The following is a 16,444-nucleotide window of genomic DNA, read 5'->3' on the forward strand; positions in this document are numbered from 1 at the left end:
GTCAAGACTACTTATAAGTGATCTCAATTGGCTGAGTTATATATGGCTTGGATTGTGTCTCTACATGGTGTACCGAAGAAGATCATTTTGGATAGAGGATCACAGTTTACCTCCAGAATTTGGAAAAGTTTTCATGAGAATATGGATACGAAGTTGAATTTTTGTCCGGCCTACCATCCTCAGACTGATGGACAGACTGAAAGGACTAATCAAGTATTGGAGGACGTGTTGAGAGCTTGTGCCCTTCAGCATAGTAGTAGTTGGAACAAGAGTCTACCTTATGCTGAGTTTTCATATAATAATAGCTATCAGGCCAGTCTGAAGATGTCACCTTTTGAAGCTTTATATGGGAGAAAGTGCAGGACTCCTCTATATTGGGATCAGACTGGAGAGAGACAGTTCTTTGGGCCTGAACTGATTCATGAAGCAGAAGAACAAGTCCGTATAATTCGAGAGAATTTGAGGGTGGCTCAAACCAGGCAAAAGAGCTATGCTGATAATAGAAGAAGACCACTGGAATTTGAAGAAGGAGATTATGTGTACCTCAAGGTGTCACCACTTCGTGGAATGAGGAGATTCAAAGTCAAGGGCAAATTGTCCCCTCGCTATATTGGACCATTCTTGATCTTTAGGCGAGTTGGGGAGATGGCATACCAACTCGAGTTACCTGCTAGTCTATCGGATGTGCATAATGTGTTCCATGTATCTCAACTGAAGAAATGTCTCCGTGTCCCTGAGGAACAGTTACCAATGGAAGAGCTCAGTGTTCATGGTGATTTGACTTACACGGAGTACCCGATCAAGATTTTGGATACTTTGACTCGAGTTACGAGAAATAAGGTGATAAAGATGTGCAAAGTGCAATGGAGTCACCACGGAGAAGATGAAGCAACTTGGGAAAGAGAAGAAGAGCTTCACATAGATTTTCCTCACCTTTTCCCTCGTTCTTCCTAAATCTCGTGGACGAGATTATTTTTAAGGGGGGGGGGTAGGATTTGTAATACCCAACTTGTAATTTGTGGAGGATAACCAAAAAGGAGAAATGATATCCCTTTGTATATATGTGTGTTATCCATATTTATCATACCATGAGGACATCACATGAACAACAAATAAATAATCAACAAAAGACACTCAACTAAATTGTGCATCATGCTGGGATTTTATTGTGTGTGCATTACCTGTGACAATGTAAAAAAAATATAGAAATGAATAAGTTAAACCTAGAGTGGAATTTGAGATCTAAAAGGATTTCTAGAATTTAGAAAAGAGAAGAAATGAATATTATGAGGAGGAAAAAAATATAAGTAAATAAAAATATATTGTTTCAAAACTAGAGTTTGAAATGGTGTAATTAGCTCAAGGGAGGAACTCATAACCAAATCCAAATCCAAGTTTGAATTCAAAAAGGGAATAAAGAGGAAATAAAATCAGAATAAAAGAAAAACAGAAATCCCACTGTTGGGCCCAGATCCACCAATTTGGCCCATCATCTCACCCCCTCCCGCGCGGCCTAGGATCCTCTCCACCGCGCGTGCTGCTGCCCTGACATCCGGCCCCACCTGTCATTCTCAAGTGCCGCGCTCCGCTCACCGTGTCAACGGACTCCTCTGTCGCTGCTCCGTGGGACCCACCGGTCAGTCCCTCAACCACCGCGAGTCCGTCTTCCCCGCGCGACGGCCACCTCCGTGCATGCCGCGCCTCATCCGTAGGCGTCGGGATTTCAGTTGTGGACCGTCTTGACCTAGGGATAAGACCCCCCCTGAACGCCCCGCGGATTCACCTGTCTTCTCCCCGCACAGAAACCACACATCGCCACCCGCCACGGAGGTCTTGAGTGCCGCCGTCGTCGCCTCGAGCCGCCAACGTCGCTCGTGCTCCGGGAAGGAGTCCGGGGACTTCGTTTGGTGCTGTTGAAGCTCACCGGGCACTGAACGCGACGAGTAATCAACTGCGCCGTCAGCAATTGCTCATCGGAGTGCGCAAATCGCCGCGGATCCGCACCGCACCGTGGCCAACGCCGTCGAGTCAACAATTCGTGGTAATAAACCTACTCCCACCTTCCTTTAGCCTTCTGCATTGCGTAGCTGAGTTTAATTAGGAAATGAGGGTGTGAGCAGGGGGGTTTAGCATCGCCGGCCATGGCGCACCGCCGTGGGGGAGCTTCGCTCCGCCGTGCGTGGATGCCCTGTTGGGGCAGAAAACGTGCGCCGTCGGATCCTTAGAGGACGGACTAGATTAGATCTCGCGTACCCGTTCGCCACTTCAGGTAGGAGCCGTTAGATCGGGATCGTGCGGTAGATGATTGATCAACGTTATTTTAAATCCAGAGCGCTGGTGTTCGATCCAACGGTCGGATTCATTTACTGATTCACTACTACTGTAATCTAATCGTCGCCGTTCACACTGATCCAACGGCTCACATCCAACCATACCCCTTCGCGGGCACAATAGTCAAAAGAGACCCTCTGTTTTATTATAATCAACCCGCCATCCACCTCCACTATACACTGGGTCTCTGGATTCTTACCCCGAGCCCCCTGTGCTTCACAGAAATTGAGGCCCAGTCCAGAACATAATAAAACCAGAGAAAATAATTTATAAATGGATTTTTAGTATGAAAACAATTGCTAGAACTTCAATAATTCATAGAAAATTCATATGAGCTCCAAATCACTCATTCCAGTTCCTAAAATTTTGTAATTTTATTATCTATCACTTAGAGTCTCTGCTTTGTCATGACAACAGTAGGAAAATTAATCCCACACTTAATCCCATTTTAAACACATAAAACCTTTGAAAATCCATAACTTAAATTCTATAACTCCAAAAATTATGATTCCTGTTCCTAGGATTTTATTTTATTATGTAGAATATTTCTGTGTATTTTGTTTACATGCTTGGTGTAATGTTAATTTTCTCTATATCTTGTGCTTGTTTGTATTGTGGCGAGTAGAAGAGCCCGTTGCTGTGGATCCTGGTGAGCAGCAGGTTGAAGTAGTCGAGCAGGAGCTCATTGAAGGCAAGTTGTGCCCTTGATCACCTTTTACCCAATAATATTCTTAATATCACTTATTCATGCATAGGTTAATTTTGATGGGACCCGATAGGTCACCCTAGATTGTTTATCTCATTACCTTGTTTACCCCCGAATCACTTGGGTAGTTTGCTATTGCTTTACATGGTTTTGGGATAATCTTTTATTACATCTATGTTCCAATTCTTTTGTTATTCTATTATGTTCATGTCAAGTTCATTAATGTTAATTGGAACATAGAGCTTAACTTGAGAACCACGTGCCACCATAAGGGTTTAATGGGACGCCCTTGGCTGATTAATTAGGAAAGCTAGTGGAAGACTACCTTACCCGAAAGGGGCAAGGGCAGCAGGGGAGTGGTCAGTGTAGGGAGGTCCTTGGTTGATTTTGCTGCGATGGCGGTCAGACAAGAACCCTGCATTGGAGCTTCCTATAAACTGTAGCGGGTTTTCGGAAGCTAGTGGAACTTTGTAAAGGCCTCGTAGTGTTGCCCTGCCGCGCTTCCTAGGTAGAGGTGTATGGGATTCGCGACCCCTTGGCAGATGGGTAGCATGACTTGTGGGTAAAGGGTACAACCTCTGCAGAGTGTAAAACTGGTATACTAGCCGAGCTCACGGTCATGAGCAGCTCAGGACTCTCTGATGATTAAATTATGGAACTTAAATTCAATTTGTCATTTGCATATGCATGGGATTATTATTAACTTTGTTCTATTATTTTATTAAGGTTTGGTATTTACTTACATCTAGTAATTGCTAATAAAATTTTGACCAACTACTTAAAAGCAATGCTCAGCTTTAACCATTCTCTTTGATAAGCCTTACACTCCATGAGCTCCCACCTTTGGTGAGTTCATGTCACATTATTCCCCACGACTTGTTAAGCGATGAACGTATGTGAGCTCACTCTTGCTGTCTCACACCCCCCACAGGAGAAGAACAGGTGGTTCAGGAGGAGCCACAAGGCGAGGAGTTTGATTTGATCTAGGTGGCGTTTCTCAGTTGACATTGGCGCCGACGATCCTTAGTTCGTTTTATATTTATTCTTTTATTTTGTAATAAGACTTCCGCTATGTAATAAATACTCTGATTATTGTGACATTTATCTCTATACACTCTGTTATTATATATGTTGTCTTCTTGGCGCATGTATGAGATGCACCTGGCTTTGTTCCTTAAAGCCGGGTGTGACACGAACCGTGTCTAAATATTTCTCAAGCTTTGAGTCTCTTGCTTTACAACTCTTGTCAATATGACCAAAAATAACCTGGGAATCAGTTTTAAGAACTGCCCTTCTAATTCCCATTGCCTTTAACTTCCGAAGACCCAAAAGCAAAGCTTCATACTAAGCAATGTTATTTGTGCAGCTAAAATCAAGTCTTGCTGCGTAGCAAGTTTTGACTTTGGAGGGTGCAACTAACACAGCGGCTGCTCCTGCCCCGAAGGTTCCCCAAGAACCATCGCAGAATACTGTCCAAGCTTCAACATCTTTACTCGCTTCTTCTTCCTGAGCCCCTGGCGTCCAGTCAGCAATGAAGTCTGCTAACGCCTCGGACTGAATCGAAGATCTATGCACATAATCAATGCAAAACTCATTGAGTTCCGCAACCCATTTTCCAACCCTTCCAGGAGCTTCTCTATTTCTCATAATATCCTTCAATGGTTGTGAAGAAGGGACAATTATATTGTGTGCTTGAAAATATTGCCGAAGCTTCTTGGAAGCCATCAAAACAGCATACAACACCTTCTCCAATTCTGTATAATTTTTCTTTGATAAACTAAGGACTTCGGAGACGAAGTATATTGGGGCTTGCTTTTTGACTTGCCCTTCAAGCTTCTCTTGGACAAGTGCCGCACTTACCGCTGAGTGCGAAGCTGCCACATATAACAACAGAGGAGCCCCTGGCGTTGGTGGAGTTAATGTCGTTAGGTCTATCAAATACTGCTTCAGCTCGTCGAAGGCTTTCTGTTGAACTGGTCCCCATTGAAAAACTTCGGCTGACTTTAGTATTTCAAAAAATGGTAGATTTCTCTCTGCTGATCTAGATATGAATCGGTTCAGAGATGCAAGTCTTCCCGTCAGTCGCTGAGCCCCCTTCTTTGTGCTTGGTGGTTCCATTCGAAGAATAGCTTCGATTTTATTTGGATTAGCCTCAATCCCTTTTGTTGAAACTAGGCAACCAAGGAATTTCCCCTTCTTTACTCCGAAAACACACTTTTCTGGATTCAGCTTTAGACCGACATGTCTAAAATTAGCGAAAGTCTCCTACAGATCAGCAGTGTGATTTTCTTGCTTCGTGCTTTTTACAATGATATCATCGACATAAGTTAGCACATTTCTGCCTATCTGAGAGTGAAGAACCTTCGCTGTCATTCTGCTGAAGCTTCCTCCAGCATTCTTGAGCCCCTTAGGCATCCGAAGGTAACAATATGTTCCGCTAGGGGTTATGAAGCTGGTTTTTGGCTCATCCTCCTTCTTCATCCAAATTTGATGATAGCTTGAATAACAATCCAACAGACTCATGAGTTCTGATGAAGCTGCTGCATCAACTAGGGAATCTATCCTTGGCAATGACTCATCTTTCGAACAGGCCTTGTTGAGGTCAGTAAAATCAATACACATCCTCCATTTGCCATTGGCCTTTTTTACCATAACAGTGTTGGCTAGCCATTCTGGGTATTTTACTTCTCTGATGACCCCGGCGTTGAGGAGTCTTTTCACTTCATTCCGAGCACCTTCGGCCTTGTCATCAGACATCTTCCGAAGCCTCTGCTTTCTGGGTCTGAAGGATGGATCAACATTGAGCGAGTGTTCAATAACATCCCTGTTGACTCCGCAAAGATCATTAGCTGACCATGCAAAAACATCTTTGTTGTTAAACAGAAACCTTATCAAGGTTTTCTCCTATTCTTCGAACAGTTGAGATCCCAATAGCACCTTCTGCTCTGCTATGTCATCGCATAAGAGCATGGGCTTCGGCTGATCGGCCGAAGCAGCTTTCTCTCTTCTGTACTTGTATTGCTCACAAGCTTCAGCTCCATCTATGTTATGGATTACTTTTGAGTCTGTCTAGTTTCCTTCGGCCCTTCTGGCAGCTTCCTGACTTCCATGAATAGCAATGGGCCCTTGTTCCGAAGGTATCTTCATGCAAAGATATGTTGGATGAAGAATTGCTTCAAAGGCATTGAGAGCACCACGACCAATGATTGCATTGTAGGGATATTCCATGTCAACAATATCAAACACAACTTGTTTAGTCCTTGTGTTGTTGATAAAACCGAAGGTTACTGGCATTGTGATCTTGCCAAGTGCTACAATCTGCCTTCCTCCGAAGCTGCAAAGGGGATGTGTGGCATCATGGATCTTGTCTTCGGGCTCTTGCATTTGTCTGAAGGCTTTAGCAAATATAATGTCCGCTGCACTGCCTGTATCAACCAAAACATTGTGGACCAGAAATCCTTTGATCACACAAGAGATAACCATAGCATCATTGTGTGGGTAATCCTTGAGCTGAAGATCCTCTTGAGAGAAGGTAATTGGGATGTGAGACCATCTTGACTTGATGAAGGGTCCTTGTACCCCTACATGTTGTACCCTTCTCTGTGCCTCCTCCTTCTATTTCTTGTTAGCCGGCTCTGAGCATGAACCGCCTGTTATCGGGAGCACAAACTTCGAAGCCGAAGCAACTCCAGCTTGGAACGAAGCCATCAGCTCAGCAAGTGGATGTGAGTTCACCAGAGGTGGGCGCCAATGTTGGGGACTTGTTCTTAACTTCTATGAATCAAGAACAAGGCAACACAGAAATGATTAAATATTATGGTCCTTCGTCCTTCGAAGCATTATCTCCCTTGGGATATAATGAATTTCGGATGAAGGTTATGAATGACATACCTTCATAAGCACTATGAATAGTGAAGAAGGATTTACATAAAATATGAAGAAATAATATAAGCAATTGATTATTATTACTAACTTATTTTTATTCTATTATTATAGAAATGATGACAAATTATAAATGTACCTTCGGCTTGAAGGAAAGCTGAAATACCAGTGTAATACAGAAGCAAATGCCCAATGCGTGATTACAGAATTCCATGAATAGTATAGGGGTACTGTTCACCTATTTATAGGCACAGGGCGCAACCTGTGTATAATTACATTTATGCCCTTTACAATGAACTACAATAATGACACAGAATATCATGGGTCTTTAAGTCATTTCATCTTTAAGTCGGTTCACCCCTTCGTCTTGAGACATGTCACTGTGTCGAAGCTTTATAGGCGATAGCTTCGGCGCTGCTTTGGAGAGGACCTGCCGAAGGTGTTTCTTTCTTTAGGATCTTCGGCTACGAAGCATACCCCCAACACCCCTAACTGAGGAATTCATGCGGGGAATCGAAGATCGGGTCCCATTGCCATCTCTACCCTTTTTGCGCATAGAGGATTAGGACATGAATTCTCTCTCTCAACTCAACTAACAAGAGATGTTTCTATTCTCACCGATCTATGACTGCTCATATGCTATAAGTAGAAGATAATAACAAGAGTTTCAGAATGATAGAAGTATGGAGTAATTATTATAGTGTATGTCTATTACTTTGTCCATTATAGGCCAATTACATCTCTATCAATCCACATGTTTTTGTCTTCAATAAATATCTAAGGGCTAGTTTGGAAACTCAAATCCCCTCCGATATTGAAGAGGGTTGGAGAGGAAATTAGTTCATTTCCACCTCAACCCCCTCTAACCCCGAAGGGGATTTGAGGTTCCCAAAGTAGCCCTAAGGTGGTAAACAAATCCACTCGCACACCAATCACACACAGTAACAACCATGGCACACCAATGACCCTAAAGATCCCGAACGATTTTAAAATCGTGGATGTGTCGGTTGCCCTTGAACAGTCTCGGCGCCTCCGAGGGACCTAGATGCCCATAGAAGGACATTGTTGATAATTTGTTCTCAATTTATATACACAGTTGAAAACAAGACAACACAATGTTAAAAGGATAATTAATCTTCATCCTCAAGAAGTTACCCTTCAGAATAACTCCTTCAAAAACGAAGGTTGGGGTTTTAATCAAATGAATCATACATCAATATATAAATAAATATACAGGGAATCTAAAGAAGTTAGACATGTTGACTCATCTTAGATATTTCAATATCTTATTTCTCCCTTTTTATATGATAAATTTACAATCATACCTTCGATTCCATAAAGTGAGTTAGAACGAAGGTGCTCTACGGAAGAGATTACACGAGGCAATTATCTAACCCACCAAAAGGTACTTTATGAAGGTCACTATTCATCTATTTATAGGGGATCATGCAGTTTTGTATGAAATTACAAATATGCCCACAAGATATGTATATTTACAAAATGACGCGAGGGCTATATTGTCTTCTACCCATATCGTCATGTGTACAGAATCATAAACACCTTCTCCCGGCATTGTTCACTTTCGTTTCCATATGGTGCTGTGATGAAGCTTAACATCTTCATCTTTGTCCTTATCCTGTTTCGAAGGTACTTGATACCGAAGTTGCTGTAACCCTCAAAAACATGTTGACAACCAGTGGTTAAGTGTGTTTTAGGACCTTCAAAAGACGAAGCCCCAACAGTAGCCCCTCGCAATATTAGTTTGTTTCTTTGTAATAAACTCAGGCTGCAAAATGAACATAGGCATTATGCCGAAGGTCTGAAAAACACCTTCTCGTTGCTAAGATAGCAAAACTTTTTGAATTGTGTGGGGCCCACTTTGTAGTGGTTTCTCGTGTATAAATATGATGGTCGTCATAAATTATTTACCATGATGTTGAGCTGTCTTGTTGCTTTCTAAGCCATTTGCATTTGATTTAGCCTGAGCCAAGATGGATGAAGGCAAAAGAGTGGGGATCTTGCTTTAGCTGGGTTTTACGAAGCCATGGAAAGGATCAATGTTGAGAAGATAACCAATGAGATTATAACTGGGCTGTCTGAAGATTCTGAGGACAACGAGGATTTCGATGTTGACAGTGGTAATGTTGATGCCGAAGATCGGTCGTGGAGGCTAAGCCACGTGAACTTCAGAAAATCTACCGTGAAGAAAGGGAACATTGAGGCCATGAAGGGTAGGTATTTTCATCATGTATCTATAGTGAGGGCAGATGGGAGAACTCTATTCCACTCCCTGAAAAAGACGAAGTGGTGGTTTTTTGAAGCTTTATGAAAGTTGGGTTACACATTCCTTTGCATAAGATGTTGGTTGAGGTGCTTCAAAGATTTGAGATATACCTTCATCAGCTTCCCCTGAAGCTTTAGTTAAGATTGGGGTGTTCATTTGGGCCATGAGGAGTCAAGGACTAGAGCCAGATGTAGTCTTCTTTTGCAATATTCACGAGCTCTTGTATCAAACAAAGGCTACTGGGAAGGAGCAGTACCATAATAACTTTGGTTGTTATACCTTCGTATACAGATCAGATGCCAAGCACCCCGTGCCAACATTTCGGCAAAAATGGTCGGGTTCATGGATGAAACAATGGTTTTACGTGAAAAATGACTTGGACAAGAGAGGTGATATTAGGGATCTGATCCAGTCGCCTATCCGGTCCCGCTTTGGAATAAAGAGGCCAACTATCATGAATACAAAGAAGTCCCAAGCTTGCCTGGTGGCGTTTAATGCTATGTGCATCTACATTTGCACCAGGGATTTGGTTCAAGAGCACATAACTTTTAAAGTATGGCTCCTTGTCAACGAATGGGAGATGTCGAAGGATATTGACGCCAGCTCAAGTCAAAGTGCCGTAAAGGGTGGGATAGTGTACTTGAAATATACATATCGTTACAGAAATCAATTTGGCAAACCAGATGATGAGTGGCTTGAAGCTATTGAATCAACTTGCTAAAAAATGTTAGGTGCTTTTACGAAGGCTGAAGACAAAGCCTTAAACATTGCTTTAGGTGTCCAGGGAAAAAGGAGACTGAACAGAGTGTTCGACGTCACCGGGTTTATTTATCCTAATTATTGCTTTCCTACACAAAGAAGAGTGGTGAAACAAAAAAGTGCACCCCAGACCACCTCTACGCCAAACCAAAAGAGAGTCAAAACTCTGACCCACCGACCAAGGACGTACTATATTGAGAGAGCAGCAAAATTGTCTGCCCTGCCAGTTACTGAAGCTAGCAAGACAAAATCTATCGAGATAATTGAAGTGGCTGCTGCACCTCCGATGGTAATGAATTTTGATTTTTTAACTTTAAGCTAAATTGTTAACGCTCTAATGTTTTTTGAAAACATTAATTAGTAGGTGAAGGAAAACACAATAACCATAGTGGATGAAATGCCTGCAACTGTTATGGAAATAAGAGCAGAAGACAGTGTTGGGGGCCTTCCTCCTCCGAAGGTCCTAAAAAACACAGCTATCTATTTGCTTCCAGCTTGTTACTGAATACTACAGGAGCTTTGTAACCAGAAGAGCTTTGGCATAGCAAAAGAGAAGTACAACGAAGCACGCTTCATCAAGCAGGCTTCATCACGACGAAACAAGGAGACGATGCAAGGAGAAGATGTTGCTCAAGTTATTAAATTCAAATGGCGATATTTTCCTTGTGTCATCTTGTAAACTCTATATGTAATTGTTGAGGGCATGAATGTAATAGTGCATGGACCCTTACGGTTACCTATAAATAGATGAACAATACCCACATATTGTTCACATTGGATGGTAATTGATCTCGCGTCATCACCTTCAAACAAGACGTAGGTATCAATGTAATATAGATTCTGATAATGTCTATAAGTTTATCATAAAATAAATGTTGGAATGGACATCATATCTCATATGTATAAACTCATATTATTATGAATGTTTGAGGACATGTTCTACATAACCTTCATCTGAAGATCATTATATCCAATAGGAAATAATGTTTCAAAGGATGAAGGTCCTTAATGTTTAACAATTATGTTGCGTTGTTTTTTATTCATAGTAGTTGAGAACAAGTGACCAACAGACTGTTTGAAGATACAAGAACAAATGAAGGTACAAGATCAACCGAAGATAATGTCTGGCCCGACAGGAATGTTGGGGCGAAGGCGAAGACGCCACCCTTCGCTCGATGCCTTCGCCGTAATCGCTGGACCAACGGAGACAAGACAATGGGCAGGCTCACCCTTCGTCCCATACGTCACCGGACGAAGACCTGCGACGAGGTCGTCACATCTTGCGACCTCGTCCAGCATGGAGGCCCACATGTAATCCGGCCCATTGTAACAGGCCCTGCGTGGCCGCTGCGCATTATGGGCCTAATTTGTAAAGGCATCCCTGTAATTACGGTCTGTAACCCCGCTTTATGAGAATATTCCGGGGATAACCTAGTTGTCTGAGGGCACATGCGTCCTTAACACAGGACGCTGGGCACTCAGATACCTATAAATACCCCCGCACAGTGCCCTTGAGAGGCTAGATTAACAGAGCTTTTGCCATCTCGTGCGAGAACCCTGTTTACGTCAATACTCACCCCCGTTGGATCCCCTTGCACCTGGCAGCAAGTTCCAACATTTGGCGCCCACCGTTCGTGCTACGAAAAAACCACCCGCGATGGCACCCAAGAAAGCTAGCGCGAAGGCTGACGAGGCTGCGAAGGCAGCACTGCTAGCCGCAAAAAAGGGCAAGGCCCTCGCCCTCACCCACTCCACCCACCAAGAGGCTACTGAAGATGACGTTCTCCGCACCTGCGAAGACGACGCTCTCCGCACCTACGGCCCTGAAGGACAAATCGTACCTCCCCCAGGCTTCGCCCCCCGGAGGGCGCGGACCTCACCGAGGACGGCGAAGTCCTCGGCGTCTCGGCGGGAGAACAATAATAGCTGCGCGCCTTGCGCATCAAGAACCGCAATCTCCAGAGGCAAAACGAGATACTGGAGGCCAAGCGCCAGCGTGTGTCTGCACTAGCCAAGGTGCGGCAAATGATATGCGACGAAGAGCAGAAGGCCCAGGACCTCGAGCGGGAGATCACGCTGATGCAGCGCGAAGGCCACCTCGGCCTACAGCACGGGCCACCCCTGCAACAGCGCGCACAACTGGAAGACATACGCGAAGGCCACCTCGGCCTACAGCACGGGCCATCCCTGCAACAGCGCGCGCAAATAGAAGACCTACACTTCCCCCAGCGCGACCACGCCTTCCCACACGCCGCGCCATTCCAAGGGGTCAACTACCTCGACGAACGAAGTCCCCTGGCGCCACACCTGCAAGTGACACCCTGGCCTGCCAACTTCCGGGCAGGGACCTATCCCATGTACAATGGCAGCACTGACCCAGCACAGTACATCATGAGTTATCAGGTCACCGTTGCATCTTCCGGAGGGGACGACGCCACGATGGCCAAGTCTTTCATCATCGCCCTCGAAGGCCCAGCTCTCACCTGGTTCACCAGGTTGCCCCCGCTGTCCATTGACTCCTGGAGAAGCCTCCAGGAAAAATTCCTACTCAACTTCCAAGGGTACCGCCCAGACACCGACGCCTTGGCCGAACTCTCACTCTGCAAGCAGTGGAAAAAGAGACTCTACGGGAGTATTACCGCAAGTTTCTAACACTCAAGTCACAGCTGCCCTCAGTCGATGACCAGATCGCCATCCACTACACCATCAGTGGCCTTCGCGCCGGCGTCCTTTACAGCCACTGCATCAGAGATCCACCCAAGAACCTCCAGGAATTATATCAGCTATTTGAAAAATATGCCAAATTCGAAGAGCTCCACCAGCGCAAGGTTGAGTCTCAGAGGAAACCTAAAGATGCTCCACAGTCCAGCCGCACGTGGACGAGGACTCCGCAGCCAGACTCCGATCGAGATGGCCGCAATCAGCAGCAGGTGCACAACATCGCCAACCAGCACCCCGCTGGTGACGCCCCTCGCCGCCAGGAATATCCCCCCCCAGGGCCGCGAAAATGGAACTCGCGGTAGGGGTCGGGGGTGTGCGCAGCCACCGCGCCGATTCTACTGTCTTTTTCATGGCGAAGACTGCGCGCACCAAACCAGAGACTGCCCAGAGACGAAGGCCACCAGAGACAGGATGGCACGGGCGCAGCCAGCCGACAACCCTAGAGTTGTCGCGCACACTTATCAGCAACCCCCTCCACCATACATCCACGCCCCGCCCCGCATCCACCGCACCACGCATACCAACACCACCAGGAAGTACAGATCGTACCTCCCCCACCCCACCTCCACACCAGCAACAACAAAACATCCCTCACCCCCACGCCCCAAAAGAAGACTTCGCCGATCAGCCGTATCGCGGAGTCATCCATATGATCACCGGGAGGTCCAGCACCGACTTCGACACAAAGCGGCAGAAGCGGGACCACTACCGCAGCATCAACCACGTCGCCATCACCGGCCCGGTCGTGCAGACAAAGTGGTCCCACGTACCACTAACCTTCGACGCACGAGACGTCGACCTGTGCAGCGCCCCCCACATCGACGCCATGGTTATCAACTGCAGCGTGGCAGGCTGGGACCTGCACAAAGTCCTAGTCGACAATGGCAGTCAAGCAGACATCATTTTCCTCCATGCCTTCGACCGCATGGGCATAAGCCACAACCTGCTCAAGCCTTCGGACAACCCGTTGTATGGCTTCGGCGGCAAGGGCACTTTTCCTGTCGGCAAAATGGAGCTGCCTATCTCCTTCGGTGTAGCACCCAATGCCCGAAGTGAGCAAATAACCTTTGATATCGTCGATATGGTGTATCCGTACAATGCCATCATGGGCCGGGGCTCTATCAACAAGTTTGAGGCAGCCATTCACAGACTGTACCTGTGCATGAAGATACCAGGTCCGTTAGGAGCCATCACGGTCTACGGCAATCAGCAGACTGCGCGCAACATAGAGCAGGACTTTGTCCCCGGGCAAAGAAATGTGCACTGCCTCACGGCCCAGCGCGAGGTCCCTGCGTCCGTCAGCCCAACCGACAAAGAACACGACAAGGCACAGCTGCAGAGCAACGACGGGACCAAGACTGTTCCCCTAGACCAGGCCATGCCCTAGCAGACAGTCACCATCAGCGAAGAACTCACTTCGCATGAAGAGGAGAAACTCCTCTGCTGCTTGTCCAAGAATAAAGACGTCTTCGCCTGGTCAGCCCTCGACCTGGTCGGGGTCAGCCGATCCATAATTGAGCACAGCTTGGGAATCGACCCTTCGGTGAGATCGAAAAAACAGCGGCTCCGCAAAATGTCCGACGAAAAGACAGAAGCCGCCAAGGCCGAGGTACATCGCCTCCTGGAAGCCAAATTTATCGAGCCAGTGGCTTACCCCACGTGGCTCTCCAACGTTGTGATGGTGCAGAAAAAGAGCGGCAAGTGGTGAATGTGCATCGACTTCACCAGTCTCAACAAGGCCTGCCCAAAGGACAACTTCCCGCTGCCTCGGATCGACAAAATAGTCGATAGCGCGACCGGATGCGAAGTCATGTCACTCCTCGACTGCTTCTCCGGTTACCATCAAATATATATGAAGGAGGAAGACAAGGCTAGCACCAGCTTTATAACACCCTTAGGCACATATTGCTTCATCAGAATGCCGGAGGGACTCAAGAACGCCGGGTCCACCTTCTCCCGGCTTACCAAAACAGTGCTCGAGGGGCAAGTCGGCAGAAATATATTCACATATGTGGACGACATCGTCGTCGCCAGCAGGAGCAAGGAGGACCATCTTGCTGACCTCGCCGAGACATTCGCGAACATGCGGGACGCACGACTTCGCCTGAACCCTGAAAAGTGTGTCTTTGGCGTTCGCCAGGGGAAAATATTGGGCTACCTGGTATCACGCCGCGGCATCGATGCCAACCCAACCAAAATTCAGGCCATCATCAACATGACGCCTCCGCAGTCTGCCAGAGACGTCCAGCGCCTGACGGGCAGGTTGGCCGCCCTCAACAGATTCATCTCCAAATCCGCTGAGCGAAGTCTCCCCTTCCTCAAAACTCTCCGCGACGCAAAAGACTTCGCTTGGGGACTAGAGCAGGCAGCGGCCTTCGCCTCATTAAAACAGTACCTGTCGGAGTTGGCAGTCCTTACAAGCCCCGACTCTTTGCTACCCCTGTTGCTCTATGTTGCGGCTTCGCCGCATGCAGTCAGCGCGGCACTGGTGCAGGAGCAGACAGTTGAGGGCGTGATCAGGCAGTGCCCAGTTTATTACGTCTCCAAAGTGCTAACACCATCCAAATGTAACATGACGGAACTGGAGAAGATTGCCTATGCAGTTGTTATGCAGTGCCCAGTTTATTACGTCCGGGTCACCTCAGATAGGGGACTAGGTGAATTGTTCAGAAACCCGGAGGCATCGGTCAGGATTGCCAAGTGGGCGGTCGAACTCTCCGGCTACCACATCAATTTCGAGCCCAGGACTGCCATCAAGTCACAAGTTCTGGCAGACTTCGTCGTCGACTGGACTGGGCCAATAACACAGCCGGACCCGTCCGCAGAGAAGGTTTGGACGATCCACTGTGACGGCGCATGGTGCTATGCGGGGCAGGCGCCGCGGCAGTCATCACCTCACCTGCCGGGGTCAAGCACCGATATGCAGCACGCCTCAGCTTCGCTCTGGAATCTGACAGATGCACAAACAACATAGCAGAATACGAAGCAGTCATCCTCGGCCTCCGCAAGCTGAGGGCCCTTGGTGTCACCACCTGCATTATCAGAACAGACTCCAAGGTAGTTGCCGGCCAAGTCGAGAAAGACTATGCAGCAAAGGACCCCGCAATTATGCAATACCTCGCGGCCATCCGAAGTCTCGAGAGACAATTCAAGGGATTCACCTTGCAGCATGTGGACCGGGCCAAGAATGAAGAAGCCGGCGCATTGGCCAAGGCTGCCGCCAGAGGCGAATCCCTGCCCTCCGACGTGTTCTACCATGTTATCGGCACGCCAGCCGTCCGGAGCCCCAAAGGGCTCCAAATAACCAATGACAGCGTGGGCCACCGTATAGTCAACCTTATTATGATCGAAGACTGGCGAGCACCAATAACCCTGTTCCTACAGGGGTACTACCACCCAACTGACATCAACGAGGCCAAGCGCCTCAAACATTAAAGCCGGGACTTCGCACTGATTGAGGGCCAACTCTACAAGAAGGGGGTCAGTCAGCCAATGCTTAAATGTGTCACCGAGACCGAAGGCGTCCAAATCCTGCGCGAAGTCCACAGTGGTACTTGTGGCTCTCACGCAGGGCCAAGGGACCTAGCCGCAAAGGTGATCCGCCAAGGTTTCTACTGGCCCGCAATGATCTGCGCCGCAAATCGGGTCACAAGGTCCTGCGAAGCCTGCCAGAAGTTTTCTCCTTGATCAGGCAGCTCCTCGCAATTCACAAAACTGATCGCCCACACATGGCCTCTCCAGCGCTGGGGCCTGGACATCGT

This window comes from Zea mays, chromosome 2 (genome assembly GCF_902167145.1).
Source record: "Zea mays cultivar B73 chromosome 2, Zm-B73-REFERENCE-NAM-5.0, whole genome shotgun sequence".
Taxonomy (NCBI): domain Eukaryota; kingdom Viridiplantae; phylum Streptophyta; class Magnoliopsida; order Poales; family Poaceae; genus Zea; species Zea mays.